The sequence below is a fragment of the Bactrocera dorsalis genome, chromosome 2, assembly GCF_023373825.1.
Source record: "Bactrocera dorsalis isolate Fly_Bdor chromosome 2, ASM2337382v1, whole genome shotgun sequence".
NCBI classification, from domain to species: Eukaryota; Metazoa; Arthropoda; class Insecta; order Diptera; family Tephritidae; genus Bactrocera; species Bactrocera dorsalis.
The window spans coordinates 97662646-97686583 of NC_064304.1; the positions used below are offsets into that span (position 1 = coordinate 97662646).

The 23938-nt window shown below is 33.7% G+C and overlaps 1 protein-coding gene across 2 annotated transcripts in view; it reads left to right on the plus strand.

Moving 5' to 3' along the window:
• Positions 1-18088: 18088 nt before the first annotated feature.
• LOC105231694 (box A-binding factor) overlaps positions 18089-23938 on the plus strand; it is a 30689-nt gene continuing 24839 nt past the window's right edge. For both annotated transcript variants that reach the window (XM_049447528.1, XM_049447533.1), the window contains exon 1: positions 18089-18920. The gene's annotated coding sequence lies outside the window, so the exon portion shown is untranslated. The remainder of the gene's footprint in view (positions 18921-23938) is intronic.

Consider the following 23938-nt stretch of genomic DNA (forward strand, 5'->3'; position numbering starts at 1 on the left):
ATATTTGTATAAACAATTGACATTCTATTTCTAATAAAATTATTAATGTTTATAATTCATATTTTAGTTAATTATTATATAAGTACCATATATGTATGTATGTATATTCGAGTCCTAATTTTGTAAAATTAATTTTCTTAATATTTTAATTTTTACCAAAATCTCATTTACTCTTAGAATCAATACTTCTTTTTTAATACAAATGTATACAAATAAATATTTTTTAATTAAAATTTTCTGTTTTTCAATTGATTTTTTTTTTTAATTTGCAAGTATGTAACTCTTTAAAGAGCCCACAGAGCGAAGCGTTTTTGTTGGGGAAAATCGAGCGACTTCAGCTCTTGCACCAACTGTATTTTGTATGCTTTCAATTTAATATCTCAACGCAAAATAAAAAATGGAACAACTTGGCCATACGGCAGTCCGAGCTGTAGCGAACGGCATTGATTCGAGCCTCCACGGTCTATGTGTACACTCTCAGCTACGACTGTTATATTCTCTATTCGCTATTCCAGCCAGTTGGATGCTAGAGCTCCCTTGTGTTTCAAGAAGGAAGTGTTGATACGATTCCACTTCGTTTTCTTCCACACAACTTCTGCAGCTGGCTTCCGGCAGCATGTATGTAGAAAGGGCAATGGCCTTTTAGAGCTCCCACAACTTGGGCAAGGCTAGCCTTACTGAGGGCGAAGAAAATTAAATTTTTTAATATAGAACAGTTTTTATGAAGATTTAAAATATTTAAAAAACGTAACGATTTTGTTTAAAGAATTAAAAAATTTTATAAAGAAACTTAAAAGTTCTTAAAAACGAATATATTTTTTGTCTTGATATTTGAAAGATTTGAATTACTAAACCATTTTTAGGATTTTTAAACTTTTATCAAAATTTTTTTTAAGGATTAAAATATTTTAATAAATAAACCGTTTTTTTAAGATTTAGAAAATTTTATCAAATTTTTTTTTTAAGAATTAAAAGGTTTAATGAAGATAATTTTAATAAGTTTTAAAAAATTAAAAAAAGAAACAATTATTTTGAGATATAAAAGATTTTATTAAAGAAACAGTTGAGAGATTTTATAAAAAAATTTTTTTTTAAGAATTAAAAGATTTTTTTAATGATTTTTTTTTAATAATTAAAAGATTTTAATAAAAAAACAGTTTTTTTTTTAAGAATTCAATGTTTTTTGAGATTTAAAAGATTTTAATTCCGAAAAAAATTTTTTGAATAATAAAAAATTTTAATAAATACGTTTTTTTTTTTAAGAATTCAATGTTTTTTGAGATTTAAAAGACTTTATTACCGAAAACAATTTTTTGAACGATAAAAAATTTTAATAAATACAATTTTTTTTTAAGATTTTACAACAACTTGGGCAAGGCTAGCCTTACTGAGGGCGAAGATCTCACTGGTAAGAGATAAGATCAATCTTGGGTCAAAAGCATTATGCAACATCGTATGAACCGATAGTAAACCAGCGCTAGCCAAGTTGTCCCGAAGCTCAGCTTTGCAGTAGTGCAAAGGCCTGTCACTTATACTAGTATTATCACAAAGTGACTCGCTGTCATTGATAACGAGGTTTGTCATTCCTTAACCAACCCTGAACACATGGTTAGTGAGCTCAAGGCTACTATAGGATAAAAAGGAATTTCGCCTGTTGATGAAATTTTGTATTTTGATGGGAAAAATATAGTTTAATCAAAAACTTGTCTTGATGACGAGTTTGCAAATCACTGCCCTAGTAAAATCAACCATCAAGGATTGGTATGCTAAGTTTAGACGTGGTGGAATGAGCATCGAAGACGATGCACGCCCAATAGAGGTTATTACCGACGAAAACATCACAAAGATCTCAAAATAAGTTTCGATGACTGTAAATTGAATTTGATCGAGATAGCAGGCACTCTAAAGATATTAACTGAACATGGAAATAATATAATTCATGAATACTAGTGTATGAGAAAGCCCTGTGCAAAATGGGTGCCGCGCAAGCTCACTTTTGAATGTTTGGAGATGTTCAAGCGCAATAAACCCGAGCTTTGCGTCGATATTTAGCAATGTATGAAACATGGCTACATCATTTCACTTCGAAGTTTAATCGACAGTCATCCGAGTGGACTGCGCACGATGTACCCACTCCATAGCGTGGAGCGGCCGCATTTAAAGAAAATATGTGACGTTTCACCAAGACAGTACCCCATGTTATAAGTCAGTAAAAACGATGGTAAATATCCATGAATTAGGTTTCGAATTGATTCCGCATCCATATATTCACCATAGCCCCAGCCACTATTGCCTATTCTCAGATGCCAAAAGAATGTTAGCTGGGAAGAAACTTTCGTCGAATGAAGAGGTGATCGCCGAAACTGAGACCTATTTTGAAGCAAAAAAGTTTGAGGATCGCTCTGATTAGCGTATCACCCTTAAAGGGAACTGTGTTGAATAAAAAAAACGGTTTTGCCAAAAAAATGTGTTTTACTATGTTAGGCTAGGAACTTTTCAATTGACCTGTTATGTATAGCAAACATGCTTTGTTTGTGATTGATAATTGAAAATCTAGTGATAAATTCGTATTTTCAGTAGTGCAACGCTGGCGAAACTTTCTTTGAACAACGCATTTACTGCCAGAGTTGGTTCGAACTCTGAAAATTAAACAAAATTATTTTTCACTTAGATTTTGTACACAAAATAGTGAGATTTTGAAAACTTTTGATGTTTACCTGTAAAAGTTGGTTGTTTAATCTCTCATCATTAGCAACAGCTACACCGAGCAGAGAACGTATATTACGGAGAATTTACGTTCTCTGCTTTCAATACCGCACGTTTTTTACGCTCTTTAATTAGTGCAAATATCGTACGTTCTCATATATAATATACGTTCTTTGGCGTGAATAATATAGCAGAGTCACATACCATTAGTTGAATAATTTATATTCCTTTAACACCCTGTTTGGAAGAAAATAAGCCAATATTTCAGCAGAGTGTTCCCAGTTTTCAGTTCAGAAATAATTAAAGGTTCTTGTATCAGCTAATCCAAGGTACTATTTTATTAGCAAATAAATTATGCATTATATGACACATGCTGTTAAATTGGCAGTTAATAAAAGAAATTGTTAAATAATGATCGGGCTCTAACTACGCCCTGAACAGGTTAAATTAATATTGTAACAGCCGGAATGAAACGTCAAATACAATATAAAAAATATATATAAATATTTAGTGTGACTAATTGAGTCGATTTAGCAATATACGTCTGTATGCCGCTCTGTCTGTATCTACGAAAACTAGTTTTTGAGTTATCGGTCTGAAACTTTACACACCGATTTTTCTCTCAAAGAAGCTGCTTATTTGTCGGAATCACGGATATCGGACCACTATAAGCTATAGCCAACATTCAAAACGACTGATCATATTATTGTATAGAAAAGCATTTTATTTGACAAGATCTTTTTACGAAATTTTGCACATATTATTTTTCATAACAGCGCTACAAACTCCGAACATATTGTTCAGATCGGACAACTATAGCATGGAGCCGGCATATAAACTGATCGCTCGAAATCGCGTTAATGATATTTTTATATTTTTTTATGCCATAAGAAATGCAAATGTGAAGGTTATTATTGGTTCGAAGCAGCAGTAGTTAACGTTTTTTATTGTCTTTTTTTTAAATTAATTTCCATTGAAAATTTTGTAGGAAAAGAAAGTTTATTCTTTCAGAAATCGGCTTAAGACTTTTTTTAAATTTAATAAAAGTATGGAGCTTCTTTTGTGCACTTGTTCCACATGGGCAAGCTACGCTTTAAGCATCTGCTGGCTATACGATATGTGACACTGGCAGAGATATCGATAGTGAGTTCACAGTCTATTGAAACACGCATCCTAACGGCTGACTACTCCTCATGGAACTCGTAACTGAACTACAACTGATATAGCGGAGGACCAAAACGAGACCAAGCCGTGCATAGTCTACCAACCGACCAAAATATAAAAAAAATAAGTTTAAGTTTGATTAGAAATACGAAAAGACTTTTTCGACTACCCAATATATAACCTATCATAATAAAATAAATTTTTTAAACAAATAAAATCAAGTAAAGAATGTCTCTTCATATGTAAAACCATTTCTTTTTTTTACAATTACATTTTAAGATTCCATTTTTTTGTTTACCAATCTCAAGCACATGCTGCATACATACACACATACATACATATGTATGTATGTATGTATGTACATAGTAGATGAAGTGCGAGCAATGCCTGAAATTAACGTTTAGAGCATGAATTAAATTCGAATAAAACTAGAGCTCTTCCAATAGATATGGCACATTTACACACATACACACGCATATGAAGACGCATGTGCTTTTTACACAAATTAACACACACACACACACATTTGTCGGTATGCATGTAAGTTCAGGTAAGTATTTGTGTTCTCGGCGTATATTTTAGGGTTCTATTTGCTGAATAATATTTACGCAATCAACAAACGGTTTCTTTGATAAGATAAGCAACTCTGCTTTATTGAGTTGTGTGTGGTTTTTGTTTGTTTATTTTACCATTGGCACAATAGTTTATTAAGGTGCATTTTGTCGGGCGAAAATGTAACAAACTATGTACATACATACATACATATGTATGAATAAATGTCTATATATACATACATACGTGTGTATAACGACAAACACCGCAAGTATTAATTTGTACAATCACGTATGCATACATACAAACAATATGTGCACATATCCATATATGTATGTAGATATGTAGATGTATATGTACTGTTGCATGTGCTAGTTATATTTTATTCGGCCTAAACATAAGCATTCGCATGTACATATTTACTTTGTGGCTATAAAAATAGAGGTATGTATGTCACAACAGACAAGTTTTATTTTCATATCATAAAAATTATAGAGCATTACATATTAAATATACATATATACATAAATGTGCACTTATAAATACTTGCATACATTGTGAGAAAAAAGTGACCGGAAATTGTAAATAAAAACCAAAATATTAGATATTAAAATATTCAATTATTCAGCAATAATTATTTTGTCAAAGTAATCCCCACCAGATGTAATACACTTACGAGTATGACAACGATTTTTCCAATCCTCGAAACACTTTTCATAAGCAATTTTTGGGATGGCTTTCAGCTCTTCAGCGAATATTCTTTTTTGCGCATCTCTTCGATCGACCGAAAATGGCTTCCACGGAGCAGCAATTTCAGTTTGAGGAACAAGAAAAGATCTCATGAAACCAAATCTGGTGAATACGTTGGTTGATTATCATCTATTCATTGCGTTTTTGGCTTTAAATTCGTTCATAATCATGGCTCGATGCGATGGTGCATTTTCATCGCGTAAAATTCATGAATCGTTCTTCCACAGTTCACGCAGTTTTTTACGGATGTTCTCACGCCAACGCCTTAATACGGCCAAATAAAACTTCTTATTGACCGTCTGTCCCTTCAAAACAAACTCAAGATGCACCAAACTACGAATATCGAAAACAACAATGAGCATCAACTTGATTTTTGAGCGAGTTTGCATGGTCGCATGGTTTCGGCTCGATTTTTTGCCTCTATCTGATGATTGTTGACTTCTTTGCACGACAAACTCATAAACCCGTGTCTCAACGGCAGTTTTAATGCTTTTTATAAATATGGGATCGGAATTCGCACGTTCAAGCATGTCCAAAAAAACCTATTTAAGGTACTCTTTTTGAAGAAAACAAGAAAACTTAGCTTTATTGGAACGAGTCAAGCAAGAACGCGTTTCTTACCCAAAATATCCACCAAAATCATTCGAACGGACTCACGAGAGATGTCGAATTCTATTGCCATCTCTCTAACACTTGCCTAACGATTTTCAAGAACCATATTCTTCTTTTTTTTTAATATTTTCATCAGTTGAAGAGGTGGAAATTATTTAGGAAAAACATTACAAAACAATATTTGGGCATTCACTAAGTAATTCCATTTGAAAACAACAGCTGATCTTATTGAGTTTTTCCGCAGCCAACTTCATACTTAACCACTTTACCTTTATACATATATTTGAAGAGCTAAGGATTCTTTGTAAAAAATTTTCTTAAATATTTTGGAACAGCCCTTGTTTAGTTCCCTATCGAAGCGGGAAGCTCGAAAACAGCCTTTTCAGCACATTTTACTGTTTTACCATGAAAAGGGTAAAAATGCTATTCGAGAAGAGCGAAAATTATGTAATGTGTGCGGAGAGTGTTAATCGAACGCCAAAGCAAAATTTCGTTCCGGCAATTACGATCTTAAGTATGTACAACATCCTGGAAGGCCTTTTAAAGTTGATGTGATTGAATCAAAGTCGTTGGTCGTTGCAAATCGTCGATTAATAACTCGAGAGAATGCTGAAGGATTAAATTTGTCGAACGCGACCATTCAAAAAGACATCTAGGATTAATTTCGAAGCTTGACATATGGGTTTTTAATGTTTTAGTGAGTTCTTTACGAGATTGTAAAGCGCAAGAGGTCATGGTTTGAAAACGCTCAAACCACCTCAAACGCTAATAGTCACCAAAAAATGTTATGTTGTCTATTTGGTGGAATTTCAAAGTGATTTTGAAAATTAATTAAAAACTCAAACGGTGTTTTTCTCACATTTGGATGCAATTCAGAAATTTTAATAATTTAGTAGATAAGAAACTTCAAAGTCCAACCATCTTCTATAGCAAGTTTTTTTGGTTCACTGTAGTTTTAAAAACAATTTCTAAAAACTCGTTTGTTGAAAAATTTCGTATTTTATTTTATTTTTATGTTCTTTCAAAGTGTTTCAGTACATTTCACATACATAAGAGAGAACCGCTCTACACGACTGTTCAAAAATTTTCGTTGGATTCAGCGAAATTTCATTGAAAACTGATAAGTGATATTTTTGCAGAAATATTAAAGAAAATAAGTGAACAAAAATTTAGCGGAAGTTAATCAGAAACTCCCACAGATATTTAATTTGGGATTTTTAGTCAAAAATATGAATCACAGCAGTTCATATCCTAATACTTTATGATTGACATTTGCAAAGTGCGCTAACTCATTAATACTTCTCGAGATATTTCATATAGGGTATGTAATAAAAAAGCTATGAAAATTCCATGCAGTCTAACTTAAAAAGCCGAATATCTCGTGAAGTATTAATGATATCGATTACGAAATAAAATTTCCTACAAGTTTGTCCTGAACATTTTTTCTGTAGCTCTTGGTATTTACGAGATATATATAAAAAAATGCGAATTTAATGGAAATATCGGGGTTAGAATACTGTACTACCTCGCCGGTGTGAGTTACGACTTTGTTGCAATGGGCACTTTTGTAGAGTGAACAATTCTGAGAAATTTGCGTCTAAAGTCAAATCGATGCCATAAAATATCTCTGATCTGTAGGAATTTAAAGATAAAAAATCACGATTGTAGTGTATTTCCTATGGAAAATTTTTACATGCGTTGGTCCAGTTTTTAATGTTAATATTAAGGGCTAAAATTTTTAGGGAATTTTTTTTTAAGGTATTTCCAAGTAAATTTCGGAATTGAAAAAAATTAATAGTTCAAAAAAAAAAAAAACACCCTAATATACTATATATGGTATAAATACTCGTGTATTCATAAATATATAAGCTTGGTATAAAAACTTTATCATAAATGAGGATAAATGAAAAATCTTTTTTGCTTAAAAATCAGAGAAAAATGTGTATGACTCATTTAAGTTGTTAGTATTTGTTGTTTCGCAAAATGCTTCATTTAAAATATAGTTTGCCAAGAGGCGATTCGCCGAAATGAGTACTGAATCACACTAATATTTGTAGAAGGTTAAACATAATTAACACTGGACCGAACAGACCTAAATTAACCCTAAATTGAAAAAGAATTACAACTGAGAGGCCCCAATTTTGAGAATATTATAACACTTGCACACATTTTTGGCTATGTACCTAGTACTGTGTGTACTTAGAAATCGTGTGATTGATGTGAAATTCTCTAAAAAGTTTTAGATATACATATGTACATGTTCTTTATTTGACGGGTTCTGTCGGCGGAAAATCTTTGATCACATGAAAACTTTACCATATGTAGGTAAATATTTTCGTTCTACTCGCTAACTTGGGGTGCTGCTCACAAGAGAGTTTGGTGATATGTCAGTGATACAACCGCTAACTTCAATACTATCAAGTTTTGTTTTGCTCATTTTTCATCAGTTTTACCATCGATTAGGGGCTCATATCAGAAATTACGCTCAAGGGAAACGTTAAATTCGAAACTGTGGGACTACCAAAATATTTTTTTTTGCGGAAAGAAGAAATTACATTATAATTGCGCATGCCTCAGAGGACACCAAAGGTCTTTCCTACGGTGGAAAAACCAAATAAAAACTTTGCAAAATGGCGGCGTTGGATAGAAAGGTAGGTAGAGTAGGTAGTAGTCTAACAACGCGCCTAGGCTTTTAGGAGAGCCATTGTTAACTAATGGGACGAAAGTACCTTCCTCTATTGTGCCCACTTTGAAGCGTGCTTTTGATGAAGTTTATCAGTACGAAAAGTTATCCTGTAATATAGATATAGATAGATAGTTGCGATAACGATTAGCTTTGTATTTGTCACTAGAGTTCTTTTAATAGTCGACATGTGACGCCCAAATTTCATTCACGCCGACGTAGAGTTTGTTGAGAAATTTAATAATTGATTCTTTCGAAACTCAACTAAATATATATGTATACTTGTATAACATGTTGGTCGATTCAGCATCTGCAAATAACCAGAGCCATATAAAATCCTTCTTTTTTGAAGTCTTATTGTGGGGTGGTGCCCGTTCTGTGTTGTTCGTCTACTTCACAGTTACCCGGAATATCTATATGTGTTGGAACCCAGTACAGGGTATCCGAAATAATCAATCCAAATTTTAGTTTACTAGTTTTGTTGGTGTAGACTATCGGCATATGAAAAAATAAAAAAATAACGATCTTTTCGGGATTTCACACTAGATGTGCTACTTAAGGAGTTCCTTGGGTTTTACGGTTTCAAAAAATATATTTCTTCATTATATTATTTAGTTCTATAATATATCTAGAATATGGTCTAACATTTTGAAGTTCATCCGAACACCAGTTTTGTAGATATAGCCCTGAAAAGTTGAGCGCTTGAGGTCAGCTACATATAACTATAGTCACTTTAATGTTTTAAATGCCTTTTTCTCGAAACCGTGTTTTCAAAGTCGGTTGTCAAGATTCCTCGGAAACTACTCAACCGAAACTAATTACATTTTACATAGGTCTTCGAGATATAACTCACAAGGTCCGCTCCTTAAACGCTAATTAAACAACAGCTCTATAATATTGTCCTAAATTTTCAAATTGATTCGAGTAATAGTTTCGAAAATATAGTTTTGAGAACTTGTGCGCTCGAGGCTAGCTAGACTAAGTGCGCCGTCTATAAACGATTTTTTTTCGAAACTGTATTTTTGAAGTCGGTTGTCAAGATTTCTATAGAACTACTCAACCGATCTTCATAAATTTTACATACGTCTTTGAAATACAATTCTTAAAACTTTGACGATTTTTTTGTAAAAATGTCTGCCAAAAATCAAATTTTCAATTTCCTTTCGTCCAAGTTGTAAGATAAGGTTTTTACTAAAACATGTATTTTTTCACTTTAGATGATCCTGTAAGGAGTTATTCATCCTGCCAACGCGGGTGCCTCTCTTTTCCGGGGCGTCACTGGAAATGACGTCGTAATGGCGGCGTTTAAAATATTTTTTTCCAAACATTTCATAATTTCTTTGTTAATAGTGTACGTTTGTAAAAATTTTAATTTTTTATGTGAGAAAAAAAATGTTGAAAAAAAGCTGTTTTTTACACGCGGAAACCCATGAAACCCTTAAGTTCTGGTTAAAAAAAGGTTCCTTGTTGAAAGAATACATCTTGGTTAAGTTCACTAGAACTTAACTGATAGATGGCTGCTTGAAAAAGCGGCCCGAAACGTGAAGAAATTAACTGTACTTGCCAATTTTATTTCGTTTATTTTTTTTTTTTACCTATGTGTACATCGTTACATGTATATATGTACTTACATACATACATTCAAAGCTACGTGTATACTTGTTCATAAGCTGACGTGAATTATTGACAAAATTTTATACAAATAATTTATAATAGTTTCACTTACCTTCCCTAGAATTTGGTTAATTCCACCCCATTGCCCGCATGCTCTATAATATTTCCGCAATAATTCTAAAGAAAATTCCATTTGCCGATTTTTTTTAAGAATTTATAACAGAAATGCCATAATTCCATAATGTAATAAGTCCGTTAGTGCTTTGTGACAGCAATAAACTCTTTCAATTATTGCCGCACACTCAAGCAACAGCACGTCGTGCAGGATGAGGGGATCGGCCGTCAGCCGCCAACATACGTAAACGCCTACCAACGGCACAACTATGGTACACCATCCACAAAGCAACGAAGCAGGTATTTGCAGAGCTTACATTGGCAGCTACGCATTTGGGGTTGGTTGCCATTTGAAGTGGTGCTTTGCTGAGCACATAAATTTCTCAAACCTATTGGCGTGTATGTGTGTGTGTGTGTTTGTGTGTCGGTTGTTGGCTGGCACGTAGGGCGTTGGTTGGGCGCGGTAGGACGTCATGCTCTCGTGTTGTTGTCATCGTTAACGAGCTGTCACTTGAACTGGCTATGGCGCAAAGCAGAGGTGGCCGTCATGTACGAAAGCGATTGCGCCAACAGTAGTCACAATATTTCATTTTTTATTTGATTTCATATATTATTTTGCTTTTTTCGTGGCCTTTTTATTTGGTTTTTTTGTTTTACTGTTTGCTTCAGCTGTTGATGTACGCGTATGTCATGCCCGTATATTTTGTTGGCTTTATTACTTAGGTCTTTTTACTTGTGATTGTTATTTATTCTGCCTTATCGCGACCATCTTTGTTTTATTTTACAAAATGGAGTCGCATGTCGAATGCTTAGCGATAGCGTAAACGGCAGCGAGCTGTATATATGTACATACATAATGTGTATATATGATATGGCTGCTAGATTTTAACGTCATTTCAGCGATTTTTCAATTTATATTTTTTTTAACTTTTTTTCATAAAGAAACTTTTTCAATACATATACATATGTATATTTTTGAACTTTTTTCATAAAGAAAAATATTTTTTTGTTACTAAATTTTTTTGGTTAAATGAAAGCCTAAAATTATAATTTTATGTATATAAGTGAATTTATCATTGTTTATGAGGCTTTTTTATTTGATCTTAAGGTGCTTTTCACGCTTTAATATTTCCATGATCACATGACAAACACTTTTTGAATCGCTTATAAAGGGTGATTTTTTAAGAGCTTGATAACTTTTTTAAAAAAAAAACGCATAAAATTTGCAAAATCTCAACGGTTCTTTATTTGAAACGTTAGATTGGTTCATGACATTTACTTTTTGAAGATAATTTCATTTAAATGTTGACCGCGGCTGCGTCTTAGGTGGTCCATTCGGAAAGTCCAATTTTGGGCAACTTTTTCGAGCATTTCGGCCGGAATAGCCCGAATTTCTTCGGAAATGTTGTCTTCCAAAGCTGGAATAGTTGCTGGCTTATTTCTGTAGACTTTAGACTTGACGTAGCCCCACAAAAAATAGTCTAAAGGCGTTAAATCGCATGATCTTGGTGGCCAACTTACGGGTCCATTTCTTGAGATGAATTGTTGTCCGAAGTTTTCCCTCAAAATGGCCATAGAATCGCGAGCTGTGTGGCATGTAGCGCCATCTTGTTGAAACCACATGTCAACCAAGTTCAGTTCTTCCATTTTTGGCAACAAAAAGTTTGTTAGCATCGAACGATAGCGATCGCCATTCACCGTAACGTTGCGTCCAACAGCATCTTTGAAAAAATACGGTCCAATGATTCCACCAGCGTACAAACCACACCAAACAGTGCATTTTTCGGGATGCATGGGCAGTTCTTGAACGGCTTCTGGTTGCTCTTCACCCCAAATGCGGCAATTTTGCTTATTTACGTAGCCATTCAACCAGAAATGAGCCTCATCGCTGAACAAAATTAAAGCGCGAAACACATTTCGAACCGAACACTGATTTTGGTAATAAAATTCAATGATTTGCAAGCGTTGCTCGTTAGTAAGTCTATTCATGATGAAATGTCAAAGCATACTGAGCATCTTTCTCTTTGACACCATGTCTGAAATCCCACGTGATCTGTCAAATACTAATGCATGAAAATCCTAACCTCAAAAAAATCACCCGTTATAATATATACATATGTATATGCATATATTGGGTAGTCGAAAAAGTCTTTTCGCATTTCTAATCAAACTTCAACTTATTTTTTATATTTATACTAATACATAGTTAAACATACATATGTATATGTAATTTTTTGATACTGGAGATATGCGACTGTAACGACATCTATTGTCAAAATACGAAAAGACTTTTTCGACGACTACCCAATATGCATATGTACATACATACATTCATACAAACATGACATTTGTTATGAACTTCGCCACACGATTTTTCTTTATAAAAAACTTTGTTAAATAAATTATTAATGTTTTTTTATTTATTTTAAAATTTTCAAGTATTTCATCGTTAGTCTGCAAATATTTCCATCACACTGCACATAAACAAATGTACGTTTTTGAAAGCAGCCTTCTTAGCAGAGAATTTACGAGCTGCTCTAACTTTTCAAAGCACTTTTTCACATGTGTAGCACATATACACCGTTATATGCACGAAATAACACAATTTACTTGAATTTACTTGAGTATTTCAAATGTTTGCTTAATATTAGTATTGTCATGTGACATTTGGCTTAAACTTTGTTTGACTTTTTATTGCATTTTTCTTGTTGTTCTTTGCAAAAATTGTTGCGCCACTTTAGCAACACCCTTTCTTGGCATTCTCAGCACTTAAGGCAATTCCTACACTTTCTCTACTAAAACCACAACTGCATGATAACTGAAATTTTAATGAAAATTTCTGTGTTTCTGATGTTGCTGTTGTGTGTTAAGTAAAATTTTCATAGATAGGGAGAGGGAAACCTTAAAAAAAAATACAATAATAATCAACAAGTAAAAGAACACACGGTACGATAATGCTTATAAATAAGATAATATGTTTGATAAAGTTATTTACTGTACTTCTGGTCGACTTTTCTCACAAAACGCAGCTGCGCATACACCCACGTGCATATATGTAAGTACAGATATGTATATATGTATATGGCTATGTAAAAGATATACTCGTATCTATGCGCAAGACAAGCAAGTAGATAATGACGCAAAAATGCAAGTGCAACATGCCACACACAAGCCGCTAAGTGAGTTCTAATACACTTTTATACAAAGTATAAGTAAGTACAGAAGGGGTTGTAAGTATAAAATGAATTGTCATCCCTACCTTTTCGTAGGAAGTTGAAAAGGTTATCAATTATCTAGTTGTTAAGTTGTGAAGCTGTGTCGTATGTCTATATTTACATGATTTTCCTGACGTCCTTAACAAATACATGCATGCCATACATATCATTTAGTAACATTTCGCCTGTGGCTATGCCTCTCCCTTAAGAAAAGTTCCTTTTACTTATATGCGTGGCTTCGTTACTACTACTTCATTTCCCTAAAATGTAATGTTAATTAAGTGAATCCTTGATAAATTAGGCAGACAGCCCTTAAAATAGTCGCCTGTTTTTGGCGTCCAACTAAGCATTTGTCCTTCAGAAGTAATATTGTTAGTATTTCGAAAATATTCAAGTCGTCCTCTAGCTCTCTTTGAGTACGCACGTGTATTTCTCATTATTCCCTTATCTAAAATACCTTGTATTTCTTGACTTATTTTCTTTCTTTCTTTTTTCATTGACTTTCAGATAAGACTGTAAGTCTTTAAATATCTAGCATTATGTGCTTCATTTCTCTATTTATTATTTTCTGGAATATATACAAGTATATATGTATATACATATAGCATATACATGCGACATTCTATAGACAAATAGAATTTATTGCTGATTTTATTTCATACCGCCACTTGAATTAATTGCCTTAAATCTACTTATTGCAGAGTGACAAAAATTATTCTTAGACAATTTTAGAAGAAAGGAAGCTAATAGAAAAAATTAAAAAATATAAAAAAAAAACAAAAAAAAATTGCGTTAATTTCACCCTTACCGAAGCTGGGTATCCATCACAAATAAAGACGTTTCCATACAAGAACTTTATTTTGTTCGTTCACTTTGCATGGCAGCTATATGCTATAGTGATCCGATCTAAAAAATTTCTACAGATATTATAGCCTGGCTTTAGAAAATAAACTGCACGAAATTTCGTAAATATATTTTCTCAAATAAAAAAGTTTTCCATACAAGAACTTCATTTTATTCGTTCGCTTTAGATGTCAGCTATATGCTATAGTGGTCCGATCCAAAAAATTTCTTGTGATATTATAGCCTGGCTTTAGAAAATAAACTGCACGAAATTTCGTAAATATATTTTCTCAAATAAAAAAGTTTTCCATACAAGAACTTCATTTTATTCGTTCGCTTTAGATGTCAGCTATGTGATATAGCGATCCGACATCGGCAATTCCGACAAATGAGTAGCGTCTTGGTGAGAAAATAATGTGTGCAAACTTTCAGATCGGTAACTCAAAAACTGCTGCGGGCCGGGTGACTTTTAACCCTTAAATATCGTAGGTCTAATTGAGTTTTATTTTGTTGTTTTATACATGGTTCATAAAATTATATTTAATATAACATTCGTAGACTTAGTTTTCATTGATTTCGACGGTTTTTTTTTTATTTTTTCAAGTTGTGAGAACCACCAGCACTGATGTATGCAGTGTGTATATTTTGCTCACATATAAATTCCATCCTTTATCTTTAATAAATCACACTCAAATAATGCTTTTAAGTAAATGTCGCAGATATTTGTAACGGCGTAAACAAATAGTGTATTATTTATGACTCTGTTTTGATACATGACGTTTTTTTATAACTTTTTTTCATAAATTTATTAAAATTTTATATGCTTATGTAAGACTTATAATTTTTATATTTTTATGTCAGCTGTCAAACGCTTTATGCTCCTTTATATAATAGCACTGACTAATTTAGTTATGTTTTGTTTTGGTTTACTCATGAAAACACACACAATGACACATAGCATACTTCACTTTCACTATTATATATATTTTATATTATAATTAATTATAAACGTCAACTAATTAATTAAAAATTATTTTTTATCTTCAAGTCACAGCTGAAGTTGTAGCGTAAATCTACAAGATCAATATTAAAAAAATATATGTCTATTTATATGATAAATTCCCGTTTATTTCCGTTATTCACCTCGATCGATAGACACTTTTTTCCAATTTCTCTTCGATCGACGACGCGACGTCGTAAAACGAATATCTGTTGCTTCCTGTTTTTATGTGTTAAAAACACCAATTACACTCACAAACTGTGATTAGATTCACCAGCGAAATGGGCCCAAAGTTAAAGGAGCAAATGAAAAATTCAAATTCAAATTATTATCGCTTATTATCTCGGTACATTATCAGTTCAAACATACCATACTTACTGATACTGGAATACAGTTATGTTACAGATACCCACTGATATCCTACCAACTGAATGAATGGAAACGGAATTGATAGCAAATCTTCATTATCTTATAAATATTGCTAAAAAACGAAGATTAGATACTTTTATCTAGCTGGGTCAGTTGGGCATACAGTCTACCGAATCCGTACGGTAAACATATACATACACATACCTATATCTATCTATCGGCGGACTATATCTATATCTATATCATATAGTATATATGTATATATCTGTGTAAGTGCATATAAGATTACAAAAGTCCAATGCGTGTATATGTGTATGTATGCACTGATTATATAGGTTGAGAAGGCACGCTTAAGAAGTACAACGCTTTGGAGTCTCGCCCCCGAAAACAAACTTATTTAAACTTGTAACGTCATCAAGTCGATAGATAGGGATAAGAGCGTGCACGTATGACAGAGATTACTTTCGTTTAATCAGGAAGCTATCGATAAACAAACCATATTATCTAAGACCCTCGGTTGATATGGGCATATCAAAATAAATGGCGCTGCAGCTCTGCGCTCCTCTGAACTTATGACGTTTTACAAATTTTGATAAAGTACATAAAACTATTTACAGCGCAGAGAATTACGGTAAATATGGAGAAAGAGAGCAGGGTTAGTGAGTTAAGTAAATTAGTTGAAATTTTTATGAATTTTTATATTTAATATATTTAAATATATTATATTGCTTTTTAACATATTTTTTTCTCGGGCTTAAAATTTTTTTTTTTTTCACAAAAAAAAAGTGTTTTTAGAAGCCTCCTTTAAAAACAAAACAAAAAAACAATTTTTTCAAAAATTTTGACAAGTCCTTCGATATTTACATATATTCATCTAGATTAGGTTAGGTTATTCTTGTATAAGCCACGCGTATACCAGTTTAGATCATTGCGATACCAGAGTAGCCAGTCCAAAAGTAGTCATCGTTTAGGATGCCTGTGTTTGACGCGAATTTTAGCAGACTCTGCGGCCTCACTATCAATACCTCCTCCAGTGTATCATACCATGGGCACCACAGATGCTTACAGCATAGTCTTGCCAATGTGAGATAAGTGCACAAGAGATGTTCCTTTGTTTATCTGGTGCCCTGTTCTAGACATTTCCTGCAGTCTTTTCGGTCTGTCAGTCTCATACTGTTGGTCTGTGTCACCACCAGACAGTGACCAGTTAGTATTCCCATCATACTAGTATAAATCTTGATGGAGAATATTTTGAAAAATAATAAAACCAGAAATATATATAGTAGCCCTCGTAGTCCTACAATCTCTTAAATCGAGTGACAATAGAAATTTTGTGTGCTTCCGATCTACAGTTTTGCTCATGATTTTTGCAGTTTAGCACCCAGATAGCTCGTTCCAACGAGTTCTGATTTTCTTTACCAAGCTTCTGTCAAGATTGTAATATAGACAATGCGGGGGTTTCCCAATGTTTAACACGTTTTCGGATGTTAGCCGTGCACCACTCTTGGCAATCTCGTCCACTACTTCATTGCCCTCGCTGCCTTTGTGACCTGGCACCCAGTAGAAGTGAAGTTGCTTACTATCAGCAACACTTTCCACTGCTGCCCTGTTTCCCAAGACACTTCTGGCCGATATGCGATACGCGGTTACTGCCTTGATTGCTGCATAGCTGTGTGCGTAGCGTAGATATTGAGTCTGGAATTGCCTGCAGGTACATTAGAGACCAGCTCCACCGCCTTCGCAATAGCGAAGACATCAGCTTGAGATATATTGTAGTGGTCCGGCAACTTAAAAGGTTTATTTATGCCTAACTTCGGACAGTATATTCCCGCACCAAGTCGATCGTCCATTTTCGAGAAATCAGTATAGTTACTTTGAACCTTCTTTCCCAGTCGAAAGTGGGGTCATGCTGTCGGTGTTTGTCCAACCGCCTTTACCCACCGAGCTATGCCCGAAGGTTTTCTATGTAAATTCTCCTGCAGCCAGTAGTTGTCCCGCAGATTTTGCTGCGTAAAAATAACTCAGTAAAATACAGAGATTAATAAAGGTAGGACGTTGGTCGATGAGAAAGTATTATGCAGTTTATCAAACCCAAAAGAAGTATGATAAAGCATAGATACGAAAGCATAGTCGAAAACTTTCAAATTGAATAAACACAATTATTGGGTAATATTTCTTATGTTTCTCCCACAAAATATATGCGTTGACTTAGTATATTAAAGCACCTCCATAACCTGCTTATAACCCAATTGCGTGCTCAGCTGATTGTTAGTGGAATTTCATAGGTGTGCTGACGGGTTTTGCTTGGAGTCAAAATCTCTAAAATGATACGTTAACTTATCTAATGCCACTATCTATTTTGAGATATTCTGAAAATACGATAGGAAAAAATCATTTGTTGATAGGAAATATATCAGCTTGAAATGTGTTAGAAAGCTTAGTACAATTTCTACTCGTATGTTCATAGTACTCGTATGAAAATGTTTCTTTTGAAAATATGGAAAATTTTATTTAAAAATAATCTCCAACGATTTAGTGTGAAATTTAAAGTGAAACGAATATCTCAAACCACATGAAAATAATATAAAAATTAATGTAAAAAATTTTAAAAATATGAAGCTAAAAAATTGTTTATTGCTATAGTAAGGAAGTAATTCTAAAGTAAGCTCAAAATTGCTTAAAGAACTTTTAATAACTAGTGGGATTTGATCAAATCGTGTGAAAATCACAAGCTGTATCATACATTCATATGTATATATTGAGCAAGCACTCAACTCAATATCGATCGTGCTGTGTGATCACAATCGCGTGAATGTCCGTTGTGAAATGTGGAGTGTCAAATTAAATTGAAATGGCTGACTTTTCTTGGAATTAATAAAAAAATAAATATAAAATACGAAATGTGAATTAAGTGGTTTCTTGCTTTTCATTATACTGCATGACGTTAGTTCCAATATATGCCTCGGCCATTTTTTGACAGATTGAGATTTTGCAGAGAAAAAGTGTTGCATTGTTGGTAAAATTGAAATATCTAATCAACGCGCTTTCAATCGCCATTGATCACATGTCGAGTGTAATTTATTTCATTATTTCGTACTCTTTATTCTTATCAGCCAGCTGCAGAGCAAGAAAAAACCTTTACAATGAAATGAGTTTTATTAATAATTTAATACATACATACATCTAAGCAAATATTGATGTATTGTAACAGATGAGGACAAAACTTGGCTCGATTTAATTTCTACTTCGAAAAATCGGGTCTCAAAAACCAGTATGCGTGCGGAGGCAGCTTAAAAATGTAAGCTATTACAAGCTATATAATTTAATAAACTATAATTTCTTTTGATTTCTCTTTATGCTGAAAATGTTTTTTTCAAGCCCTTGGTTGTACTGACGTTGATAGACAATCGTGGTCGCCGACCGATTTGTCATTTATTGGTGACATTGGTGAAATGTCGTCGTTTAACATATCAACTATTCATGACATATGAAATGAGTCACTGCGATGAAGTTAAAACAACAGTTCTACGGTTTAAGATACTTAGTATAAGTTGCATGATTATCGCACATAATGGGTGTTTTTTAGAAGTTTTGTTTTCAATGAGGCAATACTTTTATCCGTTAATGTTGCGGTTAGCGCGATGCATCGCGTCCAACAGAGTCGGTAAAGACACAAATTGAGGTGTCATATCATAGCGCAATACCAAATTCTGCCGCTACAACAACAACCAAATATGAAGCTATCTAAAACGGAAATAACGGGTGAGCCAAGTAGATGTATTTTTTTCAATAGCTTTTTCTTGACAGATCATGTGTGAGTTGTCAAGTTGTAAACTGCAAAATTTGCTGAAATTTCATTCAGAAAAAACAAAAAAAAACGGTTTAGTGTAGTCTCTGGGCCGGTGGGATTATCGATCCACATTTCTCTAAAAATGATGTCGGTGAGAACGTCATCGTTAATGGCGACCGTTATCTTGTCATGATAACCGCCTATATGATGCCTGAAATTGAACCTCGTGCTCTATACGACATTTGCTTTCAGCAAGACATCGCATCAATCAATGGATTTATTGAGAGAACACTTCGGTGAGCAGATAATTTCACGTTTTGGGCCGATCGATTGGCCACCAAGATCGTGTGATATCACACCGTTAGACTTTTTCCTGTGGGGATATGTAAAGTCTAAAGTCTATGCGGACAATCCCGCTTCGATCCAGTCATCGGAGCAAAACATCGGGTGTATTATTCTCCAGTTACCATTTGAAATGCTCGAGCGAATCATTTAAAAGAGATACTCTTCAAATCCCAAATGCCAAAGAATGTTCTTATGAATGATAATAAACATTTCTCTTTAAATTTGAAGTTTCTGCGTTTTTTTTCTTTAAAAAAGTAAGGAACCTCGAAATGGATCTCCCATTAGAACCATAACTAATAACTTTTTTGTACCTGAATTGGAAATTTTTATATATTGGCTCAAAGGACACATGATGCATTCTCTGAAATGGATTTTTATAAAACAAAAAAGCATTAAAAGTAAAATCTGAGGAATATCGTGCCTAAACGCTGACTCTTTGCATGTTTGGATAAAAATGTCAGTCACAGTCATGCTAGAATTTGTTGCCGTATTCAGATCTTTTGGTGGGAGTTATCGGTTTCATAACCAAAGCAATAAGGAAAATATGTTCCATCATTTCTTTAGCGATTGGGATCCACTGCTATCTCTTTGATATCAACGCAATGCTTGTTAGGCACTATTCCTTTAACCTTTTCGATGTCATTTCGATGGATGAACCACTCGCAAGTTTTCGCTAACTTCGCAATCTTCACTGAATGATTTTTGCCACTCAAATACCAAATACTTGAGTTCGTTATATAGTAGACTCTCAAAAACACATCTGCAACATTTTCAACGATTCCTTAGTTGTGATTCCATAAGGCACACAAAATTTCAAACAAAATCATATTTCAATTTTTTCCACCAATTGGCATATCCGTCACATCATGCACGTACTACTACAGACAAACAGTTTTTGTATATATTATAAGTACATGGAAGCACTCATTTCTATTTGCAACAACACAACTGTACACGCCTCAATTAACCTCGATGTCTTTAAATATGGCTGGCTACCAGCTTTCTGGTTTCCACTCCTACTCTTTCAACACAAATTATTAATGAACTCGATATCGATCGAACACGGAGAGCTTCGTGCACAGCAACATATGTACGTATGTTCAGACAAAAAGGTTAGTAATTACAGCTGAACTCCATTTGCCATCACAAAAAATAATTGATTTGGTATAGTTTGCTATTAGGTTTATCTTTTTTTTTTGAATAGCAGGGTTGCAAGCCATAATAATGGCTGAATTTCTCTGATGATGCGTGTTTCAGGTAATGCTTTTGCTCTTATGTAATGTTGGAAATCACCCTAAATTTGCTTGCCAGTCAGGTTGAGGCTAGGAGGGTTTTATATTTATATATTAAGGCACACCAAAATTTATTTGGAAGGTAGAAGGTAGCAAAATAACGGGCGTGTTTCATGGTTGGCGCTATATTTGTTGTTTGTTTATGGCGTTTGTATGCTTTATAAATGATTTTTACTTGGAAAAGGAAAAGCAAAAACCATAAAATGCATATTTTTCAGCATTATATTGAAACACAATTGAGCACATAACGATACATTTATGTACATAATATGGATATTTTGGTAGTCGAAAAAGTTTTTTCGTATTTTATTTAGAGAAATGTTGCTTATTACCCATAAGCTGCATAAACATACATATGTATATGTATTTATATAAAAGTACAGTTAGTATTTTTTTATATGTTTGTGTTTTTGTTTGCTTATTATTTTTATTTACTTGCACTTTTAATAAAATTGAGTTGAAATATAAATTAGGCAGCAAAAGTTTGACTTATCAGTAAGTGGCACAAATGGAAAAAATAACTACAAAAAAAAATTAAACAAAAATGAAATTGGAACTAAAAAAGAAAGTAACAGTAAAAAGGTAATCATAAAATAAAAGTATAGAGAAAATATCGAGCCGGCCACAAAATTTAATATTGATGAATTTATTGCCCAACCTCATCACAGGCACTCGATATCACGGGGCGTATGAAGTACCTGATAAGGTTGGGGAATTTTTTTTTTGATTTTCTGCTGTTTTGTTTTGAGCGCACACTAATGAAAACAAAAGTTTCACATAAAATATATATGAATATTTAGTTGAAGTTAACTTTGTAAGCAGGCACTTGTTCGTGCACTCGTACTCCAAAGCAATGGTTCACAGTTTTGCAAGTTGCGTTCGAAAATTTATAAACGCATACATATGTATGTATGCCATATATATATGTACATATATAATCACTAATATAAATGACTTATATATAAACATATGTGTATATGGCATTTTTTGGTAATCTTTTCGTTATCAACATTTTGTGGTACAAAGACGTTTCTTCTAAATTTATAATAAATATAAAATAATTTTAATTAAAATAGCAGTGCGCTAATTATTAACCATAAATAGCTAGAAATAACGTTAACTGCGGTTCCACTGCAGCTATAATAACCATCACAAGCAAAAAAGTTTTCCATGCAAGCACTTTGCATTGGTTAGTTTGTATGGCAGCTATATGCTATAGTGGTCCGATTTGAAGAATTTTTTCAAATATTGCACCAATGCCTTAAAAAATAACCCATGCTTAATTTCGTGATGATATCTCGTCAAACAAAAAAGTTTCGCATATAAGAACCTGATTTTAATCGTTGAGTTTGTATGACAGCTATATGCTATAGTGGTGCGATCTGAAAAATATATTCGACGATCATAGAATTGTCTTTGACAACAATCCATGCCGAGTTTCGGCAAGATATCTTGTCAAATAAAAAAGTTTTCCATATAAGAACCTAAATTTTATCATTCAGTTTGTATGGCAGCTATAAGCTATAGTGGTCCGATATCAGCAGTTCCAACAAATAAGCAGCTTTTTGAGAAAAAAAAGTGTGTCAGCAAAATTTTAGATCAATATTCCAAAACTGAGGGCTTAGTCGGCTTATATACTAATGGACAGCCAGCATCAATGAATATCTTTAATCCTGTGAAACTACATTCGATGCCATTATATATGGAACTCGATTTCTTTTGCATGGCCACCACGGGATTGCAGAAGTCCATACGCTGAACCCAATTTTCGACGGTCTTCAAGCATAAATCGGCCGATACTGCTGCAATTTCATGTTCGATATTCGTATGAAGTTCATCAATCGTCGCTGGCTAGTTAATTTCCATATCATCCAATTCGAACCGAAAATATTCGCGGTAGCGATTTTGATTCACAGTAACGTGCCGGTCTTCATTATCACAGAAGAAGTACGGTCCAATGTCGCCACCGAACCGCACCAAACCGCAATTTTTTCGGGATGCAATGGTGACAATAGCGCATATTTTGCTTATTGACGCAGCCATTCAACCAGAAATTAACCTCATCGCTGAAGATGATTTTTCGATGAAAATCCGGATCATTTTTAAGTTGTTGCTCAGTCCAATTCGAGTACACACGACGATTCTGGTGGTCAAGCAGTTTCAGTTCTTGCGTCAATGTAAACTTGTAATGATGTAGGTCAAGATCTTTTCCCAAAATTGACCACAACGACGTTACAGAGATGCCCAACACTTGAGAGTGTGTGTGAGAGACTGATTTGGGTCTTCCTCCATTGATGTGCAAGCGGCAGCAACATTCCCTACTCTATGGACATTTCTTTGTCTCACTGGCACGGGAATATTTTGTACTGTGCCTGTGCTCGAAGTACAATAGATCTTAAAGGGCGGAAAAAATATTGAAACTTTTGTTCCTTTACTGAAAAGACATGGTCCAGTCGGTGGTGATCTCAAGACCTTAAAGTTCCCTCTAGCGTCTTAATTCATCGAATAAAGTGATATGTTTAGAGAAACCATGTATAGCCGAAAATAAGTGGGAAAATTTTAGTATGTGGTATACATATGTGTATGGCCCTTGGATTATAATGAAATGCATCTCCTGGTTTGAGAATTTTCAGATTAAAATATATTTTTGCATCCATTCCTTTTCTGAAAACTTTTCCAGTAATTCCGCGTTACCTCAAAGTCAATTTAAATAATTTTTTCCATGAATGAGAATTTCTAAATAAAAAAAGAATTATGTTAAATAGACTACAGGACTGAGCATGTGCCAGCGCTTCCGATTGAGAAAAGTGTTAATATGTATTTGCTACCGTTTCATGTATTATTATCATTCAAATGCATATTCATTGCCGACGAGAAACAAATCCATAC